Below are 12,379 nucleotides of genomic sequence, written 5' to 3'. Positions count from 1 at the left end.
CAATTTTCCTCCTCAAACCATATCTCTCATAGGATTCCCATTCATGTTTTTATTCCCCTCGGCCTATGCAATATCTGAGGAGCTGTTTGGTCACAAGGGTGTCAGAAACTTCCCTGTTTTGTTATACATTAATTCTTGCCCTATCACGAAATATGACCAAACAACAAAAGGATATGACATATTGTTTTTAATTTTTTTTAAAGGATATGACATAGAACACTGCATTTCCTTTATTTAACTCTGTCAGTGTTAGGGAGTAATCTGTTATCTTTGGAATCAGATGCCAATCTCATCCTGCTGGGTTATCGTGAATCCTCATTTGGCTCTGGCCATTCATAATCTTGATGTCCTAATATTCTTTCAACTGGGATTCTGACAAAAAAACCACTGTCATTTCTCCAACTGATTATTCAATTCCATATTCCTAAATCTCATTTTTTTCCAGCTTCTGTGAATTAAACATTACATTTTATTTCAGCTAAATCACCCCTGTAATAGGCTGAATCTTATTCTGTTAGAGATTTTGATGACTTCTCCATAGATGGAACATAAAACAGTGTCTAACATATATACATTTTTACAGTTTAATTCTAGGCTCCCAAAAGATAAATTGTGAACCAAATGGGGAAAGAGACATGAATAAATAATACCAGCTGAACAGACTAAAATACATAGGAAAAGTTAAGCCCCTCTCAGTAAATGTCAAGTATGAAATTGTTTTATATAATTTTATTCATTGGACCTAACCTACTCCCACAAGATTTCATTTGATTTTCAGAGATTGATACCATTATGTTCTGCATTCCAAGTATGCGATCAAAACAGCTCCAGTGCCAGACTACAGTTTCCTGCACTGTGATGCAGAACTTGCCCTAACAATGGAAGGAGAGAGGTCTATGTTCAGCTAGACCCTACCCAATACTAGTCACTGGGGACTGATGTGTGTGGGGTCATCACTGAGGGAGGACCAGGGCTTCAGAAGGAGTCTCTGCTACTTCAGCCAGTCAGATCAAGGCAGCTCTGTGTAAGAGCAGAGGAATCACTCCTAATTTTCACTGGCTATTGCCCCAACTGGGGCTGAATGGCGAGACCACAGCAGCCAAGCTGACCACACATATAGGCAGATGTGGCAGAGATCATTCAGCAAATCGTACTTTCCTCCTAGACACACAGTTAGATGACAGAACCCAGCCTCCCTGTGATGAAATGTGGCCAGGTAACAGCTCTGGGCTTCGGAATGTGGATCAAAGTGGTGTACTCCACCTTTAGGAATGGGCTACAAAACCACCCACGCAGCCTTTCCTGTTCTCTCCCCTCCTTCATCACCAGCCAGACTTCAAGGATTCAGGGAGAAACTCCAAGAACCTGGGGTGGAAGCCAGCAAACGTTTTCTATGAAACAGTTTAGGCTTTGGGGGTTATAGTCTCTGTCATGACTATTCAACTGTGCCATTGCAGCAGGGCAGCAATATCAATACCACGTGAATGAATGCATGCCTGTGTTCCAATAAAACTTTTATTTACAAAAACCAGTTGGATTTGGCCCACAGGTCATAGTTTTCAAAACCCTGCCGTAGGAGAACCACTAAGTGGGAGGACCCTGGGTTCCAGAATAACTGTGTGGATTAGATCACCCCCTCCCACATGTTGACCTCATTGGCTGGGACATGAATAATGGTTGGCACGAGGTTCTGCTCACGGTAGCCACTCAGGAATCCATGCCAACAGAGGCATCATCTTAGCAGGCACTTTTGCAATCCCCCTACTGTTGAAAGGGAATAGTTGAAACCGTCCCCTTCTGAAAGCTTCCTCCTAGAAGTGGTGTGTCAGCCACGTTCACATTTTATTAACCAAGTCAAGGCATATGGCTACACCAAACTTCAAAAGGAAACATCAAAGGAAGCAATGGAGAGGTGACCCAACTATATGCCCAAGAAGAGGTGATAATCCAATTATCTGTGAATGGCACTAGGGATACTACAGAATGCTAAACAAAGTTATTGTCATTCACATCTTATGTGCAAAAAATGCTTAATCAGACTGATATCCTCCTAAGGCTGACCATTGGTCTTCTAAAAAGAAGTCAAAAGTGACATTGGAACTCAGGCCTCTGTTGGTGGAGCAGTCCTGGATGAGATGACTGGGTCAGGGTGTTCAGAAAACAGCATTATAACAAGGGAAATGGGAAGTAGAGGGGAGCTAGAGATAGGGGAAGAGAAGACTAGGGGACCCAAATGAGCATCCTGTACAGTGTTGCTTCCAATCCATCCTGTTCTCTTCCCCCTCATATACGACAGGATTAAACTCACCCACTTACAAACAATTCTTGCTTAGCTTGAGCCAAAAGAGATCACCAATACCTCACCATTTTTTGCCTATAAAATCAACTCTGGTTAAACCTAACGTATTTTTTGTCTTTTTTTTTTTTTTGCGGGGAGCGGGGGGAACACCCTCAGCCTATGGAGGTTCCCAGGCCAGGGGTCGAATCAGAGTTGTAGTTGCTGGCCTACGCTACAGTCACAGCAACGAGGGATCCGAGCCGCATCTGTGACCTACACCACAGCTTACCGCAACTCAGGATCCTCAACCCACTGAGCGAGGCCAGGGATTAAACTTGCATCCTCATGGATACTAGCCAGAGTTTCCGCTGAGCCACGATGGGAACTCCAAACCTAACATATTTTTAATATCACTAATATGCACTTTGAAAATAGAACAACATAAAACTGCTACATTATGTTCAGAGTTGGAGGATTCTATCCAAAAATGTGCTCAGAAAAAAAAAATATTCCCTAGACTAACCAGAGCTAGTCCTTGAACACACTCGTGAAAGAAGCAAGATTGACTATATTCTTGTCTTGACACCTCACTTCTAAATCTAAGGAAGAGAGAATTGATATGTATTGAGTTCCAACTCAGTGAGGAGCTTAGAGCCAAGGTCACGGCTGAACTGAAATGTGGATTAAGTGTCTGGCTGGCCCCCAAGCAGCCCCAAGGATCTTTTTGTCTAGTAGGACAGCGCTTGTAGCCAAGTCAAGGTGGAGAGAAGTTGACATGGACCCTCTATTAATAGGGTTAGCTGTGAGCCCAGCCCATGGGACCAGGTCTGAGCCCTACCCTAAGAGGCTGGAGGGCCTGTTTTCTTGAGGAACTTTGTGAGATACAAGATTTAAGAGGTGTGTCTTCAGAGCCATTGGGATTTTGTGCCTTTTGGGTAGTGGGAATAAGGTATGCACACATGCAGTAGGGGGTTTCAGACAGCAACAAGTGGAGAGCTATGAGAAGACTGCTTATAAGCTCAGGTGAGATAACTCTCAGGAAGCTCAGAAAAGAGGGGAAGGCTGGTGTCCTAGAAAAGAGGGGAAGGCTGATGTCCTAGAAGTGTGCAGATGGGGACGACTGGCACTAGAAATGTGGGCATTTCTTACAAAGTGTGTTAGTTAAGGTTCTCCAGAGACATAGAACCAGTAGGAATGTGTGGGTATGTGTGTATGTTTGCGTAGAGGTTTATTATAAGGAACTGCCTCTTGCAATTATGGAGGCTGGCAGGTCCCAATATGTGCTGGATAAATCAGCAAGCTGGAGCCCGAGGAAGGTCATGGTGTAGTTCCAGTCTAAAGACCTGCAGGCTCAGGATGCAGGAAGAGCCAATGTTCCAGCTCAAGTCTAAAGACAGCAAAAAATCAATGTCCCAGTTTAAAGGCCATCAGGCAGGAAGCATTTGCAATCAGGGTAAGGTCACTTTTTTCTTCTACTTTGTTTAACAGATTGGATGAGGCCCACCTATATTAGGAAAGATTTAAATGTTAATCTCATTCAGAAACATCCTCACAGAAACAACCTAAATAAAGTTTGACCTCATATCTGGGTACCCTCTGGCCTAATTAAGATGACATAAAATTAACCATCACATAAAGTAACCCTCATTTAATCACACAGTGATGATTTGCCACCTCACACCATCTTCCCCCAACTCCGGAGTTAAATACGCTGAGGCAAGTCAAGAGGTTAAGTGGAGTATCTGAGGTCACAGCTAGTGGAAGAGCCAGGACTTGAACCCATGACTTCATGCATCAGTTGTTTCTAACGGTTTTCAGAGTAATGGTTCCTTTTAAACAGCAACAAAATACCATAATTTTGTTTAAATCTTGAATCAAGAAAACTATTAAGAAAAAAATCTGAAACAACTGAGGAAAGTTGAATATGATATGTGTTTTAAATAGTACTAAGAAATTATTGTAAATATTTTTAGAAGCAATATGAAAAGGTTATGTAAAAGCAAAAATCACAGACGGTGTTTTTGTTTGAGATGATACACCATTAATTAAGCTTTCTTAAAAACTATGAGTTCCTCCAGGCACCACAACTCGAGTACAGCATACCAGCTGGTGTCAAAGGCATACCCTTATCAAATACTGAATATTTGATATTCAATAATGATCCTGCCTCTCTGAGCCAGGCCCTCCCTACTAGATGAAAAGATGGTTGTAGAAGCCCCAGATCCCACATCCTCTCAGCTTTATGGTTAGCACGGAATAAAATGTTCAACTTCCTTACCGTTTCCTGAAAGCCATGGGCCTTGCTCTCAATGGACCTGACTAGGTCCCTTACCTTCATCTGAACCAATCAATTATAGCTAAAAGGTTTAACCCTGGAGCTAAAAAGCAGAGCCAATGCCATGCCACATGACAGAGGATAATATTGCAGAGAGGTGTTTGCCCAAATAAATGTAGGCTGCTGTTAAGAAGTCAGGATAGACAATGAACAGCCAAAACCACCAATTTTACCTCTTACATCCCCTATGGGACTGACTCTGGGTATGCTATTCCTGAGTTTTCAGGTGACGCAAAAAGTTAGACTTTCAATGATGGAATGTTTCCTAAAGACATGGAAGTCTTATAAGAAAATGGGCCAGGACAGTGGTCCAAACTTACATTCCACTACTCTTATTCTAGACAAATTCAATTTATTGTTTATTTTATAGGCCTGAGACTTTCTTGTCTGCACTTGTGTTAAGAAGGCCCTCCACTTGCAATGCCCTCCCTCCCACCCTCTCTCATCTTATAAAACACCTGCTTATCTTTTTTTTTTTTTTGGTCTTTTCAGGGCCGCACTTGTGGCATATGGAGGTTCCCAGGCTAGGGGTCTAATCGGAGCTGTAGCCACCGGCCTATGCCACAGACACAGCAACATCAGATCCAAGCCACTTCTGCAACCTACACCACAACTTACAGCAACGCCAGATCCCTAACCCACTGAGTCAGGCCGGGGATTGAACCTGCATCCTCATGGATGCTAGTCAGATTCACTTCCTCTGAGCCACAACAGGAATTGCAAACCCCTGCTTGTCTTTGATGTCTAGTTCAGATGCCACTTTCTTCACGAGGGTTCCTCCGAGCTCCTCCCCACCCAAGCTGATCCAACCTCTTCTGAATCCCTGTTGCACTTCGTACCTCTCTTAGGACACCTCTTCCTTCTTGTGAATTTATGGGATTCATGGCTCGTTGTGTTATCATCTTACTCTCCTTCCATATTATAAACACTCTAATGAGAGCCCATTTTCACTTATCTTTATATGCCCCAGTACCAATTCATTGTCAGCACACAGCATTCACTAAATTCCATTCCACTCAGCTTGCAGAGATGTGTTAATTCTCATGATTTCAACCATTAAAATAATTCAAGATGTTCTATTTCTTAATTGGGTAGTAGGTTCAAGAGCACCATTATTTTATTATTCTTGTTGTTTTTCACTCTTTAATATGTATGATATACAATTTTTTAAAGCAAACAGGAAAAAGAGAGCCTGCATTGTCATGGATTCTCCATCAGCTATACATCACTTTCCTAGAGGAGCTGTTTAAATCGTAGAGGGCTCTAGGCAGACCTGGCTTTAATTCTGCTCTGGATCTTTCATATGCTTCTTAGAGCTCCGTCACTGCTACCTTAAGAAAGCGTTAGTTGAAACTTGATGCCTATAATTCTTAATTACAATTGCATTGCTGGCTTTATGTGCATCTCTGCTCATTTAAACTCAATGCTGACTGACAAATTGTGCTCGTCTGCCCATTCGACAGTAATTTAGTCAGGCAACCTGCAGCTTGCACCAGATTGATGAGCAGCTGTTTGATCTGTTTGGGGATGTATTGCTGTTTTCTTGGTGTAGGCGGCTTCGTGCTGCCGCTGAATGGATGGATGGTTTCGTCTCCTCCAGTGACATTGTAGACACTCTGGATGGCCTCGCCTATAACTCCGAATGCACATTTCCAACAACATCAGTCGCCTCCATCCCAGACATATCATCACACACAAGACCAGGACGACATGGCCCATCAGACTCAACTCAAACGCTCATTGCTGCTTTTCAGGCCAGTACAGTTCAGGTCGATACCCAAAAGGTGCCCACCCTTCAGCTACAATCCAAAACCTATTTAATTGTGACACGTGGCGACTTCTCTCTAAAGAACTTCATGCTAGAAGCTTTCTCTCTAAAGCCTTTCAGTAGAATAACCCCATTCACAAAAATACGAGATACAGTACAGTACAAAATACAATTCTGAACCACCCACTCTTCTCTGACATAGCCCGTGGCCTTCTACCTCTTAAGCATGGCAAGTTTCTGGGTTAATTATCTGAATCTCTTCAAGCTGTGAAGAGACCGCCCTTCCCCAGGACTCACACTTTATTATTTTTCCAGTTCAGGTTTTTCATGGTCCCTGTGGCCTGAATACAGAGCTAAGGAAAAGTGTCCCTAAGGTATAAGCAACTACTTTATTGAGATATAATTCATATACCATGCAACTCACCCATTTTAAGTGTACAATTTAATGATTTGGAGTATATTACAGTATTCCTTTTTTTAAGTTGTGGTGAAATGTATGCATAATGCACAATTTGCCATTCTAACTATTTTTAAGCATAGCTCAGTGGTATTAAGTACATTTGCAATGTTATGCAACCATTATCACAATTTCCAAAGCTTTTTCATCACCACAACAGAAACTCTCTAACCATTAAGCAATAACACCCCCGCTACTACTCCCCCCAACCCCTGGTAACTACCATTCCACCTTCTGTCTCTATGAATTTGCCTATCCTAGGTATCTCATGCAAGTGGAATCATATGAAATTTGTCCTTACATGACTGGCTTATTTCATTTAGCATAATGTTTTCAAGGTTCATCCAATGTTGTAGCACATGGAAGGATTTCTAAAGCTGAATAATGTTCCATTGTACATATGCACCACATTTTATTTATTCATTAATGTGTTTGTGGAAACTTGGGTTGTTTCCACTTTTTGGCTATTGTGAATAATGCTGCAGTGAACATGAGTAGACAAGAATCTGTTCCAGCCCCTGCTTTTAATTCTTTGGGGTATATACCTAGGAGTGGAATTCCCAGGTTGAATGGTAATTCTGTGTTTAGCTTTTTGAGGAACTAAATGGCCAAACTGTTTTCCATAGCATCTGCACCATTTTTCATTCCCACTAGCAACACACAAGAGTTTCAATTTTTCTACATCCTCACCAACGCTTGTTATTTTCTGTTTCTTGGTTTTATAGCCATCCTCATGGGTGTGCCCAGCAACATTTTAATCCTTAGAGTACAGGGTAGCAGTTTTCACAGGGATTAGGAGAAAGAGACTATCCAACATGGGTATGAAAATAACTCAATACCACCAAACTATAAGGAACCTAGTCTAGGTCAGCTTAATTGCATACATTTTCTGGTAGTCTTATGTCCTGTGACATTGAGGAAGGGCAGTGCAGACCCTAAGGTCACACAGATCTGTCCCACTTGCAAACACACTAATTGATTCCTATTAAGGGCCAATACCAAGTGAACTGGTGGGTCACCCATGGATCACAATAAAACATAGGCACATAACAGTAATATATTTTATATCGTGTGTACAAGGAAGTCATGAGAGGTTGAAGTCAAATATCAGAGGGGGAAAATCCAACTTTTGTAACTCAAGCTAGTCAGAATCAAATACATGCACTTTTTTCCAAACTCCCAACCTGCATACCAACTCGCCATCATGACCAATAAAAGTCAGCTCTCTCTTCACTAAGAAAATAAAAGCAATGTGGGCTCCCCAAATCTCTCTCCCCATCAAAATACGTCTTTACCTACTATCTCTGTCTCCTTTCCTGTTGTCTCTTCTTCAAGACTATTTGCCCTCATTTCTTGCCTCCTCTCCCAGGCTCTGTTTTGCTTAGGTCTTTTCCTATAATACCTCATCAGCTTTGCTATCCTTTCTCTCTGCTCTCATCCCTCTGAAACCAGAAACATTTAAGTTTTCCTCATCTGGCTTCCATCCTCAAGCTACCATCCCAGATTTTCCCCACATAAGCTCTTGACGAAGTAGTTTAAATCCACCCTTTCAAGGTGCTCATCTTGTACAGGCCCCTACACCCTTGCAGTCTGGTGTTTCCACCCTCCTAAAATAGTGAACATGGGTCAAAGTGAACTGCCCAGGGTTGAATGACATCTAGACACCAAGAAAGAAGACTAATGAAGCAGTAAAATCAGAGAACCAGGCAGAGAGGTGATGGTGGAGGTGAAAGTGCAACACAATGGAGAAGGACATTTAGGCAAGTTCATAGGAAACAGAACTGGAGCCTTATGAAGAATGGAACCAGGTCCCTTTTATAGGGATTCTGTCATCTTGCCCATATGTAAAATAAAAGAGGGACTAAGAGACCTAGCTCACTGGGACACTGCATGAGTCACTAGTGACCTCCTTCTGTATAAATCATTTTAGTGTTGTCAGAGTCAGCAAACAAAAATACAAGACACCCAGTTAAATGCAGCTCCAGGTAAACAATTTCTATTCATTATCCTCTTGTTTGTTTGTTTGTTTGTTTGTTTGTCTTTTTGCTATTTCTTGGGCTGCTCCCGTGGCACATGGAGGTTCCCAGGCTAGGGGTTGAATCAGAGCTGTAGCCTCCGGCCTACGCCAGAGCCACAGCAACACAGGATCCGAGCCGCGTCTGCAACCTCCACCACAGCTCACGGCAATGCCGGATCGTTAACCCACTGAGTAAGGGTAGGGACCGAACCTGCAACCTCATGGTTCCTAGTCGGATTCGTTAACCACTGCGCCACGATGGGAACTCCTCTTGTTTGTATTTTATTCCTAAGTATGCCCAATGCAATATTTGGATATCCCCTACATAAATCCATCCCAAACACTGCATGAGACATGCTCATACTAAAAAATTATTTCACTGCTTTATCTGGAAATCAAATGTAACTGGTATTTTACCAGTTACCAATACTGCTGTATTTTACCCAGCAATCCTAGTCAAACTTGACCTCCACGGAGGATTTTGGCCAACCTGTTCTAAGCCTCCCTCCTCACTCAAGTTCCAGAACACTATTCCCTCTCATTGCCAGTTTCTGGCAATAGCTTCTCTTCCTCAACCTGATCCTTGTTGAATTTAGAGATTCCCCAGGTGTGGGCTGTAGGCCAGTTCCTGCCTCACTCTGTGTCTCCCCACAGTTAACTTATTCCTGTCCGATTTTTTCCTCATACTGTATTCATGGCTGATGAGTCCTAAATGTATATTGCCATCCCTCACTCCTCAGAATTCTCTGATTTACTTCCACCTTTCTTTAACTATCTTCACTTAGAATTTCCATCCTTTATCTCAAACCCAACACAGGTAAAACAGAACACACCATCTACCTCCAAAACCTGTCCCCAGTCTCTTTACCTAAGCTAATGGTGCCAACATCCTCCTGAGCATCCACTGAAGAAACGTCAAACCTTAAAGAACAGACTTGTGGTTGTCAAGGGGAAGTGGGGGCGGGGGGAGGGGAATGGGATGGACCGGGAGTTTGGGCTTAGTAGATGCAATCTATTACACTTAGAATGGATTAGCAATGAGATCCTACTGTACAGCTAGGGAACTATATCCAATCTCTTGGGATTGACCATGACTGAAGATAATATGAGAAAAAGAATATATATATATGACTGGGTCAGTATGCTGTCCAGCAGAAATTGGCACAACACTGTAAATCAACTATACTTTAATAAAAATAAATGTCAGACCTAAATTTGATCCTTCCTATTTTTTGGCTTACATCCAGTCACCAAATCCTTTCCATTCCACCTCCAAATATGTCGCCTCTGTCACCACACCTCATTTTTTATCATCTCTTGTTGAACAATTGTAACTCTTCTTCCAGATCCTCATTTTCCAGTTCTGTCTTCAAACTACTGCCATGCAATATCCAAAAATACTTTTTTTTTTTTTTTTTTTTTGCTTTTTAGGGCCACACCAGTGACATATGGAGGTTCCCAGGCAAGGGGTCTAATCAAAGCTACAGCAGCCAGCCTACTCCACAGCCACAGCAATATCAGTTCCTTAACCTACTGAGCGAGGCCAGGGTTCAAACCCACAACATCATGGTTCCTGCTCAGATTCGTTTCTGCTGTGCCACGATGGGAACTCCCAAAAATACTTTCCAATCACATCGTTCCCGTCCTCAAAGATCTGCACTGCTAAGAATAAACATTATTGGGTTCTTACTTCATTCCCAAAAGGAATATTCTCTCCTGTTCTGAACCAAGGTCAAGATGCAGTATGAGAGTCGACCTTTGCTCAACTACAACATAGACACACATTTGTTTGTGTGTGTGTGTGTTTTGCCCCTGTGACTTACAATTTGAAAACACAGAAAAGCATATGAATAAAATTATATCATTTTTAAAAGAATTAAAAGGATGCTAGTGGAAGTTTCAATGACCTGACCAAATATCTGCAGGCATCTCACAGGGTATCCTTCCAAATACCCGAAAATAAGCTTTGGGGTTTGTTCATTGCTTCTCAAGTGCATCACGTTTCCTCTGAATATGCCTTCTTCCAGTTGAGAATTCCCTTTCCCTGCCTATTAGACTTTCAAAGCAACTCTTCTGTGCAGCCATCCCTGCTTCTTTTCCCTGCCCTCAGTCAGAATGCATTTAGCCTGATTTCTCACTACCCTTAGGCAGCACTTACTTTTCAGCTTCCCACTGGTTTCTTGGAACAAACAGGTTGATGGGTCAGCTACAGTGACGGCCCCTGGAAGCAGCAGGATCTGGTAAAGACAGCGAGGCAGAGGAGGGTAAGTAGGGCCGGTGTGGGCAGGACACCTGGGGTCACATGGGGCCCACACAAACTGGCTCTCAGGTACCCGCCCTGGTCCCTTAGGTCAGGATCCCCACCAGGGCCATAGTTGGCCAAGAGCCCGGAGGGTGACATTACCCATACCCACACCCTCCCCCTCTGCCAATGACCAAGTCTGCCCAACTCCTTGGCACCAGTGGGACACCTGGGTCAGAGTTAGGCTCCGGGGACCTGTCACAGCCCTCCCACCACCGGGCCAGGGCTAGACTGACACAAATACACTTTGCTCAGCTCCTTGTGTCCCTCCCCAGTCACCCTCTCTCCCCTCGGTTTTCCTATAGAGCCACAAGCACCTGAGGCCGCGGCTCATCACTTGGCCTTGCACTAGGCGTGTGCTGGTACTGTGACCTGCTCCCTTCATCTCAGAAGCAGGGTGACGCCGTCTCCCAGGCTGTGAAAGAGGAGCATGGCAGCGGGAACCCAGTAACTTGCTGGAACCTGAACTTTAGCCGCTAAAGAAGACGGTCTGGCGAAGACAGAAACCCGTCGGTGTCCTCCTGAATGCTCCGGCAGAGACAGTGCGGCTGGACCCGAGAGGGTGGAGAGCTGCTGGGGAATGCCACTCAGACGCCCTGTCCACTGTGCCTCGCCTTGGCGACTCCACTTGAAGCCCTAGTTTAAATCCCTTTCACCTGCCTCCACTAGCTAAGGTTGTTTTAAGACCTGAGCGTCCTCTGAGCACGTTGCCCAACCACTAAGATGCTTGAGTTGTTTTCTGGGAACTTGGAGTCAGCTGAGTCTAATTCGGTTAAGACCCCTAGAGGAGCACGGACCCTCCAACTGGGCATGCGCGGGTGTCCGCTCGGTGACCCTTCCCGGGCCGAGGCCCGCAGCCTCCTGAGCCTGCGCAGAAGGCCGATTAGCGCACCTTTTCCCAATCACCGCTGCCGGCTACCTCCTGCCCCCAGCTACCCCCCGTCCCCAGCCTCAGACCTGCTTCAGACAGTCCTGCTCCTTCCTTCGTTATCCTATAAATATGCCAGCCCTTGCCTTGAGGAGGCAGGTTTGAAGTTTGTTTGTTTTTGCCGTCTTGTTTGGCTGGCTTGTGGATGCAATATGTTTGCTGCGAACCTTGGCGCCTCAGAGTTGTGCGAGCGGCGCATCAGGCAAGGGGAACCTTTTAGGTAACAGGATCATTTTTCTACCCTTATTGTTGTCTGGGAACACGTCTCTCGTGATTCATTTATAAGTTTTTTCT

General features: G+C 43.9%; 1 long non-coding RNA gene across 7 annotated transcripts in view; it reads right to left on the bottom strand.

Moving 5' to 3' along the window:
• The window catches only part of LOC102159243, a 331,402-nt gene extending 319,837 nt beyond the window's left edge, over positions 1 to 11,565 (bottom strand). For 5 of the 7 annotated variants that reach the window (XR_002345454.1, XR_002345453.1, XR_002345456.1 and 2 more), the window contains exons 1-2: positions 11,475 to 11,565; positions 11,014 to 11,092 (exon numbers count right to left, since the gene is read on the bottom strand). This is a non-coding gene — a long non-coding RNA (uncharacterized LOC102159243). Of the gene's footprint in view, positions 1 to 180; positions 373 to 2,621; positions 3,783 to 11,013; positions 11,093 to 11,474 lie in introns of those variants that run through there. The other 2 variants (XR_002345458.1, XR_002345457.1) reach the window with 2 other exon arrangements.

This window comes from Sus scrofa, chromosome 6 (genome assembly GCF_000003025.6).
Source record: "Sus scrofa isolate TJ Tabasco breed Duroc chromosome 6, Sscrofa11.1, whole genome shotgun sequence".
NCBI lineage: Eukaryota > Metazoa > Chordata > Mammalia > Artiodactyla > Suidae > Sus > Sus scrofa.
This window is presented reverse-complemented; position numbering and strand designations above follow the sequence as displayed.